Raw genomic sequence first — 18,712 nt, 5'->3', positions numbered from 1 at the left:
CCCTGCAGGTGTGAAGGGAGAACAGGGGAGCCCGGGGCTGGCAGGCCCCAAGGGAGCCCCTGGACCAGCTGGCCAGAAGGGAGACTGGGGAGTGACAGGTAAGGCCTCTGCATCTGATTCCTTGCTTCTTAGGACTATGCTTTACAGCCAGTTCTGTACCTTAAAATAGGAAAGGCCCTGTTTTAAGAGTTTTGGGGGTTTTCAGAACCCAGGAGGGTAAAGGTTTATTTCCTTAATTGATAAGTCTTGCGCTGGGGGTTGCCCTAGGCATGGAGCACACAGCAGTGGGTTAGGCGCAGCTCTAGCATCTGAGGCAGGGGCATGAACGTGCACTTGAGCCATGCCCCACAACCCAGCACCCCTGGACGGTTTCCATGAAGGAGATGAGCCCATCCCACTCCATGTCGCTGACCAGACCAAGTGTCCCTCACCAATCTAACTTCAACCCCTCTTGCTGTAGCTCAGGCCCATTTCTTCCTGCTCAATCATTGACACCCGCAGGACATCCCGTCCCCGTAATGCCAGGCCACGGGCGAGACCCAGAGAGAGTCTAACCACCCCCACCACTCCACCCGCTCCCCACTCCCGCAAATGCAGGCAAAGGCATCCTGCCTGGGTTTCTTTCAAACCGTGTGGGTTTTCTCCTCATGACAGGATCTTCTGGGGAGAAAGGAGTGAAGGGAGAAAAAAGTGAAAGAGCTAATCACTATTTATATTCTCTTTAATGTGTGCTTTAAAGTCAATTCTGTACCTGAAAATTGTGTGTGTTGGGGGAAGAGACCTTGGTTCTCAAATAAATTTCTCATTTGGGGGAAGAGCTGAGGGTCTAGTCCCTTGAATGAGCCTGCCCACAGCACAGAAGAGCAGTTTGCCTCCCCAGCCACTCTCTCCCTTCCTTCCTTCCTTCTCTCCCTTCCTTCCCCCTTTCTACTTCTTCCTTTCCTTTTCTCTCTCCCTCCCTCCCTCCCCTTTTCCTTCTTTCTTTCCTCTCCCTCCCTCCTTCCTTTCCCTCTCTCCCTCCATTCTTTGCTTCCTTCCTTCTCTTTTCTCAACTTTTCTTTTTTTCTCTCCACGACACATGACAAGACGTGGCGTATGCGATTTGCAAACCAGCCACAGGGGCACCTGCTCCCCTGGCCTTGTGCCTGCAGGCCCCAGATGCACAGAGGCTGCATGCCAGGTTGGGTTGGTACTACAAAGTGGGATCTTCCAGGCTCTGGTGACAGTCAAGCAGGGGCATTTCTTTTCCTTAACTGTAGAACTCCAAAATGAAAAGAAAGAGCCCGCACTTACCCAAAGCCCCAAGGGGGCTTCCTCGCCTCTCCCACCTGTGTTTCTTCACCCAGGTGAAAACACAGTGTCCGTCAGGATTGTCAGCAGTCATAACCGAGGCTGGGCTGAAGTTTACTACAGTGGTACCTGAGGGACCATTTGCGATGATGAGTGGCACAATTCTGATGCCACTGTCTTCTGCCGCATGCTGGGTTACTCCAGAGGAAGGGCCCTGTACAAAGTGGGAGCTGGTAAGTGAGTCACCAGCCAGGGGCCTCTTCCCCAGAGGTGTGGATGTGGCTTTCTCTTGCTGGTGGGGTGTTGGCAAGTGACTCTGTGGTTTTCCTTAAAAGAAAAGTATTGGTCCAAGCAACCAAAAAGCTCCTGCAGCGCAGGGCTCCAGGTATGCGTCCTTCCAGCTTGGCAACGCCAGCAGAAAGATGGCCTGTCTTCTCCAGCACTGACAGTGAAGGCTGGCCTGGCTTTGGTCAATGTCCATCCAGCCCTGGAGTCAGAATGCCACATGGCTGAGGGTGTTTGCCGGGGATGGCTCTCCAAAGGACAGCTGAGTTGATGGAACTGGAAGAACACAGAGAAGATTCAGGGCAGGCAAACACAGACGTTCACTCCAGCTGTCTGCAAATCAGCAGCCTAGATTGACCAGCAGTCTTGGCTGTGATCATCTGTAAAGAGAAGATGGGAAGGGAAGAGAAAACAAATCAGAGCAGGGACTTACTAAAATTTTGGGAAAATGTCTTCGGATGCTGGAGACTCAGCCTATGTCTTTCAGCCAAAAGTTCAAACCTTGAGCAAAGGAGTTAAGTCCCCAGGCAGAGCCCTTTTCTCTGGCCATAGGAACTGGCCTAGCAGGACACGAGGCCAGTTCCCCTTGCTCCCAACCCCAAGTGCTCCCTGTCCTTACCCCAACCCAAAGCAAATGCCCGCTTTAGAGCAGGGCAATGGCTTGATTACAGAGGCATGTGAGGAAGGTGGACACAGCAGGAGTGAATTAGCAGGGAGGAAACTAAACGCTGGGACACCCACCTAGGAAGATATTTCAAATAGAGTGGGGTTTAAGTATTAAATATTTGCATGAGACTTTTGTCAAAGGGTAGAGAATAGAACGGAGGCAGAGTCATTATAAAACCAACAACAACAACAACAAAAACAGGCTAAGCCAGCCATCAGCACATTGGGCCGGAATGGGCCAGAATGAGTGAGAGAATTCAGCAGTCTACCCCAGATGGAAGCTCCCAGGCACACACATGGCTGCTTTGCTTTGACTCTAATCCTACCCTTCTTGCTCTCTCTCTTGCTTTCTATGTGATGTGAAGGTGTGAAGAACTTTTCACATCTTCTCCCAACGTATCAGCTACTCTCTTTGCTTCCTGCTTCCCTTTGCTAGCTAGCACTTTGGGAGATCAAGGTCAGGAGATCAAGGCCATCTTGGCTAACACGGTGAAACCCCATCTCTACTAAAAATACAAAAAAATAATTAGCCGGGCATGGTGGTGGCTGCCTGTAGTCCCAGCTACTCGGGAGGCTGAGGCAGGAGAATGGTGTGAACCCGGGAGTCGGAGGTTGCAGTGAGCTGAGATTACGCCATTGCACTCCAGCCTGAGGGACAAAGCAAGACTCCGTCTCAAAAAAAGAAGAAGAGAAAAAATAGGAAGCAAGCTGGGTATGTGCGTTTAGAGGTGCTGTGCATTTTCAGCATTATAAATGAATAGAGATGAGTGGCAATAGTTTTTTTGGTCCATAGATTTTTGGTATCTTAACTAGTTTTGGATCTCTTCCACTAAAGGGATTGCCTGTTGAACGTTGTTAGGAATGTAAGTACTGAAGGCAAACTGCCTGGGTTTGAATTTTGTTCTGTCCGTTGCACCCTGCCTGGCTTCAAATCCTAGCTGTGCTTATTATGTTCTTTTAAGGGGATGACCTTTGAGCAAATGTCTTAGCTTCTGTTTTCCCAAGTAAATGGACACAATAGTTGCTACCTTGTGAAAGATTCGTGTAATTGACCAGCGTTTACCAAGTAGCATCAGTGTTTATTTAGTTTTAGTCATTGGTGATTCTGCAGCTGGACTGTGAGGGGGTGCTGGGGTGGGGGTGGTGTGTGTGTGTAGTACTTAATTGCATGCAGAAAGGAAAAGATACTTTTGATAACTGAGAGGCAGCTTTTCTCTGCTTTTGTGTCAAAAGGGAAGGGAGTTTGGAGAGGGAAACGAATTCTCTTTAATACTAAGCTCTCTTCCACAAAACCAGAGGTAGATAGGATGTGCAATAATTTACAGAATTTCTAGACTTCAACAATCTGATTTTTTAAAATATATTTTTATTTTTTCAGGTTGAGACTGAGCTATGAAGTTAATCTGTGGCAACATTCTGGATGCACTGGACAAACACCTCATCCCAGCAGCTACCACTGGCAAGTCCAGGGTTTTCTATTATGAAATGTAGGTTCTACACTAGAAAGGAAAATGTAAGATTAAAAGTTGGCCTTTTTAGAATCATGACTTTCTTCTATGTAGGTTTCCAACTTTTATTTAAAAATAATTGTTTAATGTTAGAAGGCTAGTTAATGTTGGAATAAAAAGATGGTCAGGCTATTATAAAAATGTATTAGCCTTTGTTTTACTTATTTATATTCTTTTGCTTTCATGGGACTTATCTCATTCCCCTCCCCCAAATGGCCACAGATTGCACAGTGCTGGCTGAATGTTTCATGCAGAAATTTTATGATTAATACGCTCATGTCATTTCTTGGAACCATTTGCTTGTTTAATTCTAGTCTTTCAAGTGATAATTTTGTTGATATTTAGAGGCTCCTCAGTGAATTTCTGTGGAATTTTTGGTTATATTTAATAAGGAAAATAATATGAAATGTCTAAGAAAAAAAAAGAAACAAAGCCAATTATTCCTGAGAGCATTTAAAATTATTGAAGTACACTTGTTAATTGTTAGTATAGAACCTACATTTCATAATAGAAAACCTTGGACTTGCCAGTGGTAGCTGCTGGAATGAGATGTTTGTCCAGTACATCCAGAACGTCGCCAGATTTTTAGCTCAGTCTCAACCTGAAAAAATAAAAGTAAATTTAAAAAAAATCAGATTGTTGAAGTCTAGAAATTCTGTAAATTAATACACATTCTATGCACTTCTGATTTTGAGGAAGAGAGCTTAGTATTGAACAGAATTCGTTTCCCTCTCCAAACTCCCTTCTCCCCTTTTGACACAAAAGCAGAGAAAAGCGGCCTCTTGGTTATCAAAAGTTATCTTTTCCTCCATCCCAACACCCCCTCACAGTCCAACTGCAGAATCACCAATGACTGAAACTGAACACTGATGCTGCTGGGTAAACGCTGGTCAATTACACGAATCTTTCACAAGGTAGCAACTATTGTGTCCATTTACTTGGGAAAACAGAAGCTAAGACATTTGCTCAAAGATCATCCCCTTAAAAGAACGTAATAAGCAGAGCTAGGATTTGAAGCCAGGCAGGGTGCAAGGGACAGAACAAAATTCAAACCCAGGCAGTTTGCCTTCAGTTTACATTCCTAACCATGTTCAACAGGCAATCCCTTTAGTGGAAGAGATCCAAAACTAGTTAAGATACCAAAAATCTGTGGACCAAAGTAACTTGCTACTCATCTCTATTCATTTGTAATGCTGAAAAGGTACAACACCTCTAAAACGCACATACCCAGTTTTGCTTCTTTTTTTTTGAGACGGAGTCTCGCTGTCACCCAGGTTGGAGTGCAGTGGCGCGATCTCGGCACTGCAGGCTCCGCCCCCCGGGGTTTAGGCCATTCTCCTGCCTCAGGCTCCCGAGTAGCTGGGACTACAAGCGCCCGCCACCTCGCCCGGCTAATATTTTGTATTTTTAGGAGAGACGGGGTTTCACCGTGTTAGCCAGGATGGTCTCGACCTCCTGACCTCGTGATCAGCCCGCCTCGGCCTCCCAAAGTGCTGGGATTACAGGCGTGAGCCACCGCACCCGGCCTTTTTTTTGAGAAAGAGTCTCGCTGTGTCACCCAGGCTGGAGTGCAGTGGCAGGACCTCAGCTCACTAGAAGCTCCGCCTTCCAGGTTCACGCCATTCTGCTGCCTCAGCCTCCTGAGTAGCTGGGACCACAGGCGTCCGCCACCACGCCCTGCTAAGTTTTTTGTATTATTAGTAGAGACGGGGTTTCACCGTGTTAGCCAGGATGGTCTCGATCTCCTGACCTCGTGATCCGCTGGCCTCGGCCTCCCAGAGTGCTGGGATTACAGGCGTGAGCCACCGCGCCCGGCCTCCAAGCCAATTTGTGACAAGCATTTGCGGGGTACTAGTCAGAAGGGTCCCGTAGTCATGGAAACCCCTCTGCGTCCCAGTCCGGTCTAAAAAAGGTACTTCCGGAACTAGCGCGCGGAGCGGGATGATGCCCCCGAAGTATTTCCCTGGGACTCTTTCCTCCCCCGCCCCCGACCCCAACCCGAACCACGTAGAAAAGATGGCTGCTGTGCAAGTTGCTTGCTGGTTGCTTTCCGGGCACCGGCGGGAAGCACCGCGAGAATCAATCCCTGAGTGAGGCAGTGGGTTTCGCCGCTTGTCCGCCAGGCTCTGCGCCCTGCGCCCTGATGACAGCAGCTCCACCCGCACCGAGATCCACCTGCTCTTCGATCGGCTCATCTCCGAGAACTACAGCGAGGGCAGTGGCGTGGCCCCGGAAGTAGTCGGCGCGCTCTGGAGAGAGCCGGTGCGGTCCCTGCTGGTCCCGGCATCACCCCTCGGTGAACTCAGCTGGTGGCCTCCGCCTTCCTTTCCCTGCTCTTCCCACTCTCGCGCCTGATGATTTAGTTTCAGGCTGGCGTGCCCCCTCCTACCTTGGCACATTCTTAGTTCTCCATTCGGAAGACCCTGCAGCGCTTGGCATGCTGGAGTCATTCAAAATGCAACTTGAGACTCCTACTCTGATAATGCGTCAGGTTTCCTCTCTGATACCCCTTTCCATCGGCCCGCACCCTCCTTGACTCTCTCTCTATGCACCCAGAACACTTTGTTGACAAAATGCATTACTACTGTTTATTGCCTACATGGTACATGGACCACGTGGGAATCTTAGAACTTGGGTAGTATTAGGTCTTTTTTGCTTATGAAAATACTGAAGCTCATAAAAATACACTATACAAAACTCCGCCACAAAGCCCCTGCGTTTTCTGTTCCTACACATTAGCTCTTCCCCTCTGCCATCTTTCTGAGTAATCTTACACACATCAGGCCTTAAATTAATGAATTCTTTCAACTGTTGACACCATGGCCTTCTGGCCCTATGTAGGAAAGAGGGAAGTGGTGCAAGTTGCCTGCTTACACAGGCATCTCAAACTAGACAGTTCCAAAAGATGAAATTCATTAGCTCCAAACACACATTCCCGTCCCCAGCCCATCCCACCTTCCAACACACATGCACCATCCACCAAGTCACACAAGACACAAACACTGGTTCTTCCCTCCTTCATCCCAGATCCTGTCCAATTCAGATATTTCAGAATGTGTCTCATATATATTTCTCAGTTCATCCTCTCCTGTCTGTTCCCATAGCGAGTGTCTTAGACCTCAGGCAAGGCGACTTATGCCTGGACTGTTCTGCTGGTCTCCTCTGACTGATCTCCTGCCTGCTGTCTCGCTCCTCTCCAAGCCAGTCATTCCTCTGCTGCCAGAATGATCTTTTCTTTAGGAGGCAAAAAAATAATTGATCATAAAATTTAAAATGTGCTTTGGAAAAGTCTTCAATACGTATTGGTAAATGGTTGGAGCAAGTTACAGAACAATTCATACAGAATGAGATCAGTATGAAGCTGGAGGAGGGATTTTAAAATATGTGTGTTTATATGTGCAAAGTAAAAGGTCTGAAAGAATTGACAACAGAATAATAGTGTGTGTCATTAGGAAGCAGACTGAGATTAAGGCAGTAGTCGAGGACTTTAGCTGTATTTGTATAATTTGATACTTTTGCAACAAAACTTCGTGCCTTTCCATTCTCTCCTTTTACTCCCCCGTTTGTTCCTGTGTGCAGTCATTTAAAACTTGCTTTTCTTCAGGCACCTACCGGTGTTTCACACCTCCAGGTTTTTGCATACTCTGTCCACTTTGCTTGCAGTGTTTTTTGATGCCCTATCTGGAAAATTTCTCCTCATCCTTCAAATCATTCCAGATTCTGCTTTACAATCACCTCCACAAGGCCTCCCTAATTACTGTTCCTGGACAGAGTTTGTACGTTATTCTTTCAGCACTTAATTCACCTTATTTTAATTATTTGTTGTGTTTCTTTCTCTCTCACTAGTTTGTGAGCTCTTTGAGTTTCAGGAACATGTTTGACCTTTGGAGCCCAAAAACCTAGCACGCTATGGCACATAGTAGGTGCTGAGAACCTTGTCATTCTATAAACATCAATGGATGAATGAAGAGTGGGACTTGCAAATAGGTCCCTCTTTTTTTTTTTTTTTTAAGAATTCCCTAATTATTCGTAAAATCCGTAGAAGTGTTAGGAGTTAGGACTGATTTTTCCCAACGGCATTGAAAATCTGGTTCACTTACCTTTTGATATTTTTAACTTCAGTTTGTGCTTTTATACCCTAGAAGCCTTTCTTTGGTTATTTAATTATACTGTCTCTACATATGTAGAGAACAGAGTCTTCAGCCTGACCAAAACCATACTGATTGTTTTCCTTTTTTTTTTTTCTCTTTTCTTTTTTTTAAGAGACAAGGTCTCAAATCTGTCATCCAGACTGGAGTGCAGCAGCAAGATCATAGCTCGCTGTGACCTTGAACTCCTGGGCTCAAGCAGTCCTCCCGCTTTGACCTCCCAAAGAACTGGGATTAGGTGTGAGCCACTGTGCCTGGCTTTTTCCTTCTTTTTTAGCACATCCTATTTTTGTGCTATCACTTCATTTTTTTCCTTCCTGCCTCACATTTTCTTTCCCCATTTTGAATGTGAATATTTACTTTTATTTTCCCATTTGGCTGTGTTTTGAGGATCCTCACTTGACTAATAAGTATTTTACCTCTTCTTTACCTTTTTTTGTTTTTTGGTAGGACGTTAGCACTCTTCTTGTCCAGGCTTACCGACTGGTACCTCTTAATCAGAATCATCTTGTCAGCAAAGTGTCCCAGCTTATCCACCACTTACTTAACAGATTATGGGTAATCATGTGGGTAACTCTAGAATTCATATCATGAACTTTGAGAGTAAGTAGATACCTTTGAAATACTACATCTGTAGTAGGTATGATAGGCTGTTGTTGGAGATGCTATAAGAATGCTTTTAAAGCAAATATAACTCTGATCCAAAAAAAATTATTCTGTAGAATTCTAGAAGTTTGTCTATTAGTTGTATGCCTTTCTGTTTGGTTCAGTAAACCAATATCATTCAGGTCCCCCAAGCTTATAATTTCCTTTTTTTTTTGTTTGTTTTTGAGATGGAGTCTCACACCGTTGCCCAGGCTGTAGTGCAGTGGCACGATCTCAGCTCACTGTAAGCTCTGCCTCCCGGGTTCACACCATTCTCCTGCCTCAGCCTCCCAGGTAGCTGGGACTACAGGCGCCCATCACCACGCCCAGGTAATTTATAATTTCTTATGAAAGATACACTTGAACAAAATATATCTAAGAATAAATTGAAATAATCCCCTGCCTCTCTCCTACCAATATTTTTCCCCTTTCCTGAAGCTACCATTTTTGTGGTCTACTTTTGATGCTTCTAAAATATAAGAAGTAGCTTGGGGCCAAGGGGACAGCAGGATAAAAAGACTCCAGTTATTTATTTAAGACTGTTACCACATGAGTATGTGAATATATTTAAGAGCACAAAACATATCAACTAGCATTATGTGAATTAGGATGCTTTTGGATGCAAAAAACAGAAAAACCATCCCAGAGTCACTAAACAATTTTTTTAAAAATAAAGAAAAAGGAATCACTCCATGTCCCAAGTGCCAAGGGAGGCATCTGTAGCTCCTTGATAATAAGAGGCTCATCTTTCCCTTCACCATCCTTAGCATGTGGGTTATCCTCAGCTAGCATCTCTCACAGTCGTAAGATGACTGTGCCAGTTCTGGACATCCCATGCCAAAGAAATGATTAATGTTCAGCAGAAGCTAAATAACTTTATTTTATGTTGTGTCTCTTGTACTTAAGAGTAAGGAAACATGTCCTATAAACTCTCTAGCAGACTCCCCAGTATCTTGCTGGAGAGACTTAGGTCATGTAAATACCTCTCTAAACCAGTCTTTAAGCAGGAGAATGGCTCCAGCTGGTAGTTTCAACATTCACTACACATTAGAATCACCTGGAGGAGGGCTTAAGCTCCCTCGATGCTTAAAATGTGCAGCCACAATTAGCCTACATCAGAACTATTGGTATTTTGGCTCAGATGATTGTTTTAGGGGCTGTCTTGCACATTGTGCAATGTTTAGCAGCATCCTTGGCCGCTACCCACTAGACTCCAGTAGCACCTCTCCAATTGTGACAGTCAAAAATGTATACAGCCATTGCCAAATGTTCCTTGGGGGTTAAGGTTGCCCCAGGTTGCCCCACTCTCTTAAACTAATTAGTGTTTACCCTTAGGTCTCACATGGGAGAGGTGGACATGTAATTAAATTAGTACTCTGCCAGTAGGGAAGGAAGAAATGGATGCTAGTAGGTAACCAACAGTGTCTGCTGCATGGAGTAAGGCTGTTTTCAGTTTAGAATCTTTGAAACTAACATGGGGTAGCTTCTGTCTGTTTACTATTCTTAGGTGTATCATCTTTGTAACACTGGCAATTGGAGATGTTCCGGATCACCAGTGGCACCTATAGCGCCTTACCAGCTTTCCAGCACTTGGTGACAGTTTCTCTCAATTGTCCATGAATTGACACTTGGATTAGCCTGGTCTGTCCCAACAACCTTATCAGCTCCTTGACAGGAGGGATATGCCCTCTCTTCATGGTGTATTCCTCATGTCATGTTAGAGATGCAGTAGGTATTTAGCAGTTATATTGGTTCACTGTGTATTTGTTGAGTGTTTATTATGTATAAGGCAGTTTAATTAAATTTCAGTGCATTGAAATACTCATATCTGTGTATTCACAGCTGCCAATGTCTGGTTAGTTCAAGGAAAAATTACAAGGACTTTATCAAGTTCTACTTTACTAAAGAGGAAGAAGCGAGCAACAGTGTGGGGCGGGGAAAAGGCCCCTACATTGATCAAACTTTTAGGCCCTTTAGAGGTGATCCTTTTGACACATAAATGACAGACACACACTCTTTTATACAGCTTGATTCAAGTGCACATACATGTCCATAAAAGAATAATATTTTTTAAAAGTTGCATCAGAATATATCTTTTCCTGTGCTGTAAGGTAATTGTTGATGAACAGCACTTGGATTTCCTGTTGGCATATACTATTTCGGCTATTCATCAGTGTAGTTCCTGGACACACATGGAAATTCTTCAAGCCCTGGCAGCTCTGGTGTACTGCAGTGGCTCAAAATGTCAAAAGGTAGTTTAAAGTGCTTTATCCTTCCTTTGAAAGGCCAGGAGCACAGGCTCTGGTGCCAACACTGTGTTCAGGTTTCTATCTTGCCACTAATCTCTAGCAATTCTTATTCAACCACTCTGGGCCTTGTTTCCTTGTGTATAAAATAGTTACTCTGGGCCGAGCACGGTGGCTTACGCCTGTAATCCCAGCACTTTGGGAGGCTGAGGTGGGTGGATCAAGAGGTCGGGAGATCGAGACCATCTTGGCTAACACGGTGAAACCCCGTCTCTACTAAAAATACAAAAAATTAGCCAGGCGCGGTGGCAGGCGCCTGTAGTCCCAGCTACTTGGGAGGCTGAGGCAGGAGAATGGCATGAACCTGGGAGGCAGAGCTTGCAGGGAGCTGAGATAGCACCACTGCAGTCAGACCTGGGCGAAAGAGCGAGACTCCATCTCAAAAAAAAAAAAAAAAATAGTTACTCTGAGGATGAAGTGAGACGATACTTGTCAAGTTCATGGCCCTCGGTAAATAGTAAGCATTATTCTTAATATTATCATTACCCATCAGCCATGCGGCCACACTAAAGAGCATCAGCAGCTACCCAGGCTGGGAGTAATGATTGTTACTGATGCTTTTTGGCATATCTTTGCATATCCATCTGACATTCATCTAACAGCTAGTCTTTTGGTGCTTAACTGCCATTTAGTTTAAAAAAAAGAAAGAGAAAGAAGAAATCTGTCTAAAATGTAATATTTTCCTAGAAGCTTTTCTTTGACCTACATTGACTCTTATTTTTCTTAGTACCTCCCACAGCTGCTAGGCAAGACCGGACTCTTAATGAAGTTGAGTGACTTGGCTCAGTCTGATCCTGAAGTCAGGAGAGCTACAGTACCTTGTATGGCAAACTTGTGTCTCAGGTATGTGGCTCCAGTCAAGTTTCTCAATGGTAATAAGATAGTGCCTCTATTGGGCCCTTTGTAGGTAGTTCCCTCTGCCTGAAGCCAGAACCAACTTAGACAAATAACTAACTTTGCATTTCCCGTGTACTTTACTAATAAAATCATCTTAGGTTGTTTGTTAATGTTAATATTGCTTGTAAAGAAGGAAAAAATAGACTAAGACCATATTCCTAAAATGTGGTAATAGTGACTTAATGTGCAGTATGTCAAAATTTTGTTTTCTATTGGTATAAAGTCTAAGCATATTAAGTTTTTAGAAGGATATATTCATGCAGATTTAAGTGCTGGTGAGATGTATCTGTAAAGGGCAATTTCTTTTCTTTGAAGAAGATGGAAACAGCCCCAGCTGCTCACCCTCGATTCTCACAGTAGGCAGTAGACAACGAGCAGCACAAATGTGAACTCGTCTCTGCATAGCACAGCGCTGTCCAGCGAGTAGGAAGGCAGGCACAGATGTGTGATTCTAGCTTGACAGGACCTGTCTGGATTATTTCCCTCCTAGGACTGAACAGCAGAACTAAAACAAGATTTTTCTTTCTCCATACTTTTTCTACCACAAACTTTTGTAACCTTTCCATATGGAAACCACCCTTCTTCTATATTCATTCTAGCCCTGTGCCTGTCCCCCAGCAGTAACTAATTAACCAAAATAATAATTTTCCATAGCATAGTTGAATTCAAAGGTATGTTCCAACTCCAATAGTCTATATGACTGCTATTTTTTTATTTTATTTTATTTTATTTTTATTTATTTATTTATTTTATTATTATTATTATTATTATTATTATACTTTAGGCTCTATAGTACATGTGCGCAATGTGCAGGTAAGTTACATATGTAAACATGTGCCATGCTGGTGCGCTGCACCCACCAACTCGTCATCTAGCATTAGGTATATCTCCCAATGCTATCCCTCCCCCCTCCCACCACCCCACAACAGTCCCCGAAGTGTGATGTTCCCCTTCCTGTGTCCATGTGTTCTCATTGTTCAATTCCCACCTATGAGTGAGAATATGCGGTGTTTGGTTTTTTGTTCTTGCGATAGTTTACTGAGAATGATGATTTCCAATTTCATCCATGTCCCTACAAAGGACATGAACTCATCATTTTTTATGGCTGCATAGTATTCCGTGGTGTATATGTGCCACATTTTCTTAATCCAGTCTATCATTGTTGGACATTTGGGTTGGTTCCAAGTCTTTGCTATTGTGAATAATGCCGCAATAAACATACGTGTGCATGTGTCTTTATAGCAGCATGATTTATAGTCCTTTGGGTATATACCCAGTAATGGGATGGCTGGGTCAAATGGAATTTCTAGTTCTAGATCCCTGAGGAATCGCCACACTGACTTCCACAAGGGTTGAACTAGTTTACAGTCCCACCAACAGTGTAAAAGTGTTCCTATTTCTCCACATCCTCTCCAGCACCTGTTGTTTCCTGACTTTTTAATGATTGCCATTCTAACTGGTGTGAGATGGTATTTCATTGTGGTTTTGATTTGCATTTCTCTGATGGCCAGTGATGGTGAGCATTTTTTCTTGTGTTTTTTGGCTGCATAAATGTCTTCTTTTGAGAAGTGTCTGTTCATGTATGACTGCTATTTTTAATTAGTCTTTTGCAAGCCTCATTTTTAAGGAGACTGAGTTTGAGTTGTTTTCTCTGTATGCATTTAGTGTGCCAGGACAGCCATATTTGGAGGAGCCCTACCAAAATGTCTGTTTCCAAGCTTTCCTGACTATTTTACAATCTCCAAAATCATCTGATATGAATGATATCACATTTTGCATGGTAAGTGGACTATCATTGATATAGTGAATGTTGCAGATGTGTCTAGAAGCAGATTGGAAAAGTGTTACTAACGAGTTTAATTTGCATTATTAGCTTTGTCTAGAGAAATACACATATATGAAATGTTTGTAACCTAAAAAGATGAAAATCATACCATTTTGGTTTAAATTATAAGAAGCTTTTTATTTGTTATATTTTGCAGTTCTAGGTTTTTAGAGGAAACTGTTCTTTTTCCTTCTGAATATAAAAGCAATAGTTGCGGGCTGGTGACTGTCTTTAAGATGAAAGTGAAGAGAGATTTCACCAAATATATCTGCAGTATTTTATTTCTTTTTTAAAAATATGATGCAAATGACAGTTTGTTAACATCTTTTAAATTTAGAGTAACACATTTCAAATGTTCTATATCTAAGATAAACTTCCTTCTAGTCTCCTGCTCAGATATAGCCACTGAAGACAATTTGTGCTACGTGCCCTTGGATTTTTTTTCTATATGTAAATGAGAATTACAACTTTAAATGGGATCATACTTAACATGCTGTTTTGTAACTTTCTTGTTTTGTTAAAACTTAATATCTCTGGGACATCTATTCGGTTGCTGTTAATATACCTCATACTTTCTAACTGCTATGGCTGGGAGACCTTGGACAAATTAACTTCTTGGAGCCTCCATGTCCCTCCCTGAAAAGGGACTGATATAACCACATTGTGGGGTTCTTATGAGAAGTATATGAAATAAAGCATTCAAAGGGCCTGTTGTTATTGTTGTTGAGTTTTACATTTAGCAGAGGGTTAGCTTCTTTTATAATCATATCATAATCATCAAAATTGAAGTTTTTAAAATTTTCCCACTATTTCAAACAAGGCTACAGTTCACATCATCCCAATGTAGGAAGTGTTTCTTAAGGAGAGAGTTCTAGAAATGAGATTACTGAGTCAAGAAATCAATCTTGGTCAGAATTGCCCTCCAGAAACCAAGTTTTTATAATTTATCATCTGTTCCCATATACATGGCCTTGCTTTTAAGAGGGCTGGGTTTGCCATATTACAGAGCTTCCGCAATTCTGATCTGTGCTATCTTTTTTATCCATTATCACATTTTTCTTGCTAGACATCTTCTGTCTTTTTTCTTGCTCACCATTTGTACATAGTGGTTTGTAAACATGTACAATAAGACCACTTCATTATTCTTTTCTTCTAGAAAAGAATTCATGGTAGTTTATCCCATCTCCTTGGATCTGCATCTCTGCTTTGTGTGTGTATGTGTGTGTCTAAAAGTTTTTTCCATCATCTAGAGACTGTCCCTCTTCTATCCTAAGCGGTGCTAGTAAATTGATTCCTGGACAACCAGATTTTATTCTGCCTTCTAACTGGGTCTCCCTTTTCCCCCTAGTTATTGCAAAATGCATTAAAAGATATACAGTCATTTCTAAATGGTGGGAGAATGAAACTAACACAGACTGATGAACTTGGAGCACTTTTAGCTGTGCTAAAGGTAAGGCAAGTCTTCATATGATCATTGTCTTTCCTGTTTCAACCCATGGTACAAGCACCACTTCACATCCTTATTCTAAGGCTAACTTTGAGGTATTAAAAGTTTTTACATATATTTTGAGAGAGTAGACAAAAATGTTCATATTCAAAGACACTTAATATTAACAGAAAATAATAAATCTCCATTTAATAAATGCATCAAAATTTTAAAATTATCTATGAGTCTTGGGAAGGGAATAGGTAGGGGGGTATGACCTGTAGAAGATTTAATTACAGACTATGTTGTACCTGTTTGTACTTAGAAGAAGAGCCAGTGCTTCTCCTTGGCTTTCTCCTCCAAGTAGTAGGCAGGCCAACCAAGACGTGTGTCAGTGGGCAGCTTCCGAGCGTGCCAGTCAGTGGGAAAGTCAGGCCAGCATCTCCGGGGACCCAGCTTCTTCAGCCAGCAAAGTAAGAAGTAATTCTTTCCTTGTGGCATTCTCTTGCTCCCACATCAAATAGAGAGGTAGCTATAGGTGGAGATAGGTAAATAAAAATGACAAATTGGTTTAAAAAATTATAGACAGATAAAGTAATTGGATAAATTTTATAAATAAATAAGGAAACTAAAACCAGACTTGATTTGATCTGACCAAACCAGATCCAGCTGGAGGCCAGATAAACTTCAGCTCTTCTTTAAGCCCTATGCCTTCAAGGTATCTATTTTCTGTCTCATTTATATTTCCTTAGTAGGCTTTTGAACATTAATCTGTGAGTGTTCTGATCCAGACATGGTAAATAGTTCTGTTTTATGATTAATGGTTTATGATTAATGGTTTGTGTGTGTGTGTGTGTGTGTGTGTGTGTGTGTGTGTGTGTGTGTCCTTATTCATCATTATTAGAAATTCATGTTTCACAGACTCCCTGGACTAAACATAGAGATGCCCACGGTGTTATACCCAACTCCACTTCCTCAGTATGATGGGTGAACACCTATCAAACCACAGCAATCAGAATCCAGTGCTTCTTGACCAACTTTGGTACATTTATGTTTATTTAGATTTAAGTTGTGGCTTATTTTTAATAGATTGCTGTGTGTGTTTTCTATGATTTGCATCACTACTACCCTAAAAGCCTACCTTGAATTTTATTTCAGTTTAGGGTTGTTAGCATAGTAAATTTAAACTCATCTGATGCTCAAAGTACCAGTTAAAGCATCTTATACTTCTTAGAGGTGTAGTCAGTATAACAGCTATAAAAATGAGCATTCACTTTATACCTCAAACCAAGCATTCTCATCCCCGTGATGCTCAAGACCAGGAGTCAACAAATGTTCTCTAAACTTTCTCTACTAGGCTAGTAAATACTTCAGGTGTCTGTCATAACTACCAACTCTATTTTAACAGTGCAAAAGCAGCCATAGACACTATGTAAATGAATGGGCATGACTGTGTTTCACTAAAACTTTATTTGCAGAAGCAGGCTGTGTGCTGGGCTGGATTTGGCTTTTGGGCCATAATTTGCCAACCCGTCTCTAGACCGTTAGAAGCCCACCTATCAGTTAGTGCACCATCTCCACACCTTACATTCACCTGATTTCCCAGCCTTTCCAGATAGCTGCCATCTCCCTCTTGCTTCGGTTGGAGAACGTGGAGCATACAGATGTGTGGCCAAGGATTCACTTCCAGAAATGTCATACCTGATGAAAATGCTTCTTATTAGAAATTATGTCACTCATTCACTCACTCAGCATTTACCCAACATCTGGTGTGTTCCAGACGCTGTGCTAAGCACTAAGTATATAGACTCTGGCTGCTTTTAGGATTTTGAGGGAGAAGGCAAAGATGGATAAATAAACAACTACAATGCAATATTATTGTTTCTCTCATTAGAATATTCACAGAGTATTCTGGGAACACATTGAGGGCACCCAGTCTAAATGCAGGAGGAAGAGGAGGCTTTTTAAAGGTATAGGTAAACAGAGATTTCAGAATGAGTAGCAGTACAGACAAGGAGGAATGAGTGTTTCATGCAGATAAAACAAAAGGTGCATAGATGTAGAGAATGAGAGTATACATTGCCCATTTGTTAACTAGTAGGACTAGAGTTTCAGTGCAGGGAGAGAAAGAGTGGAGCTGTTGTGTAGCAGAGGCCGAATGATAAGATTCTTGTACAGGAGGCTGAGGAGTTTGGGTTTTTATCTCATAGGCAATAGAGAGTCATCAAAGAATCTTACATAGGGGAATGATGTGATCAGATTTGTGTCTTAGAAAAATCACTGTGGTAGCAAATAAAAGAGTATGGGTCTGGGGGCCACAATAAGTAGTTCAAGATACAAGTAATGGGAACTTCCTGCCTCAAGGCCACAGACTTTGAGAACGTGGAGGAAGACACAGTTTCCAGACAACTTGTATATCAGAAAGAAAGTAACAGGGAGAAAGAAAGAAAGAAATTGGCTTCTACTTAGTATCTACTTCTACAGAGACCCAAAGCCCTGAAATGAGCATTGTATGTAATGGACAACTATCTCTTCTGTGCAGGCATGTGGAGTGGTACTAGCTATGTATCTTACTCCAAGAACTGATAAAATAGACACTCAAGTCATTTTCTACAGGCTTTAATGCTCTTGAGAAATTCCAGTTGAGAAGGCTGAATACCTTCACAACACCTGTGCAAGGTAGGAGGTATTAGCCGCATACTTACAGATAAGCAAGGTCAAGCTCAAGAGAGGCTAAATGATTTGCCCCAAGGCACAGAGGTACAATTTAAACCCAGGCCACGTGTTTTACTGTGTCTCGTGTATTTCATTCCTTCTTTCTTGTAGTAGACAGTAAGCACTTAGCATCGTGCCTGATGCTTAGGGTATTAAAGAAGTTCCACTTTTTTCTTTTCTCTTTTCTTCTTTCTTTAAACTACATGTTGGGGACATATTTAATCACTTTAAAATGAAGAAGTAACGATTCAGTGAAAAGCCATTCTGAAGTAGCTATTATATGTGTCTTCATTTGCTCCTAAAATCAGAATAAAAAGAAAAAAAATCCGAAGTAAAACCAAAGAAAATCCAGCAAGGAGAGGAGGAGGAAAAGGAATCCAGTGGTGAAGTAGAGGTGGCCCCAGTCACTGGCACAGGCAGAGTGAATCTGCATGAAGGGAACACTTGGTGTCCCTCCTCCCTGGGTGTCCAGAGTTTGCCTTTAGATGGAAATGGAGCTGCAGGAAAAGATGGAGTCTCCTTACCCTTCAGTTCTTCCAGTTGGAAAAGGGTCAGCAGTAGTGAGTCAGACTATTCTGATGCTGAAGGAGGCATGCAGAGTAAAATGAGGTAGTAGTATTTTGTTACATTTTATACCTTGTATTCTAAGTTGCATGTAAGTTTGTAACTTGACTGCTGCATGTGTTTAACTTGAAGAGCCTGATTTCTGGGGGCTGTGGTGGTATTCAGAACACGACTTGCTCTCTTGATCTGCCATTGCACATGTCATTCCTCTCCTTAGAATATTCTTCTTTGCCTTTTTGTCTTGCTAACCACTACTCATCTTTGATATGGGCTCAGAAATCATGTTCCCCGGGAAGCCTTTTCTGCCTTAGTGTTATTGATAATGTATTATAGTTAACTCCTTAACTGTCCCTTGCTGCCTAGCTTGTCAAGGCTGGGGCTTTGTTTATGTCTGGCAGCCTCAGCATGATGCCTGGCACATACGTAGGTCATTCAGT

The 18,712-nt window shown here is 42.5% G+C and overlaps 1 protein-coding gene across 1 annotated transcript in view; it reads left to right on the top strand.

Annotated features, from left to right (window-relative positions):
- The first annotated feature begins 5,430 nt into the window (after positions 1 to 5,430).
- Positions 5,431 to 18,712, top strand: part of LOC129051223 (ubiquitin carboxyl-terminal hydrolase 6-like) — a 97,628-nt gene continuing 84,346 nt past the window's right edge. Inside the window, exons 1-7 of the mRNA XM_063718390.1 lie at positions 5,431 to 6,011; positions 8,731 to 8,872; positions 10,050 to 10,274; positions 11,576 to 11,691; positions 13,411 to 13,525; positions 14,919 to 15,020; positions 15,918 to 18,320. The gene's annotated coding sequence lies outside the window, so the exon portion shown is untranslated. The remainder of the gene's footprint in view (positions 6,012 to 8,730; positions 8,873 to 10,049; positions 10,275 to 11,575; positions 11,692 to 13,410; positions 13,526 to 14,918; positions 15,021 to 15,917; positions 18,321 to 18,712) is intronic.

This window comes from Pongo abelii, chromosome 19 (genome assembly GCF_028885655.2).
Source record: "Pongo abelii isolate AG06213 chromosome 19, NHGRI_mPonAbe1-v2.0_pri, whole genome shotgun sequence".
Classification (NCBI taxonomy): Eukaryota; Metazoa; Chordata; class Mammalia; order Primates; family Hominidae; genus Pongo; species Pongo abelii.
Note: the sequence above shows the minus strand (reverse complement) of the source record. Positions and strands in the feature narration are given on the sequence as shown.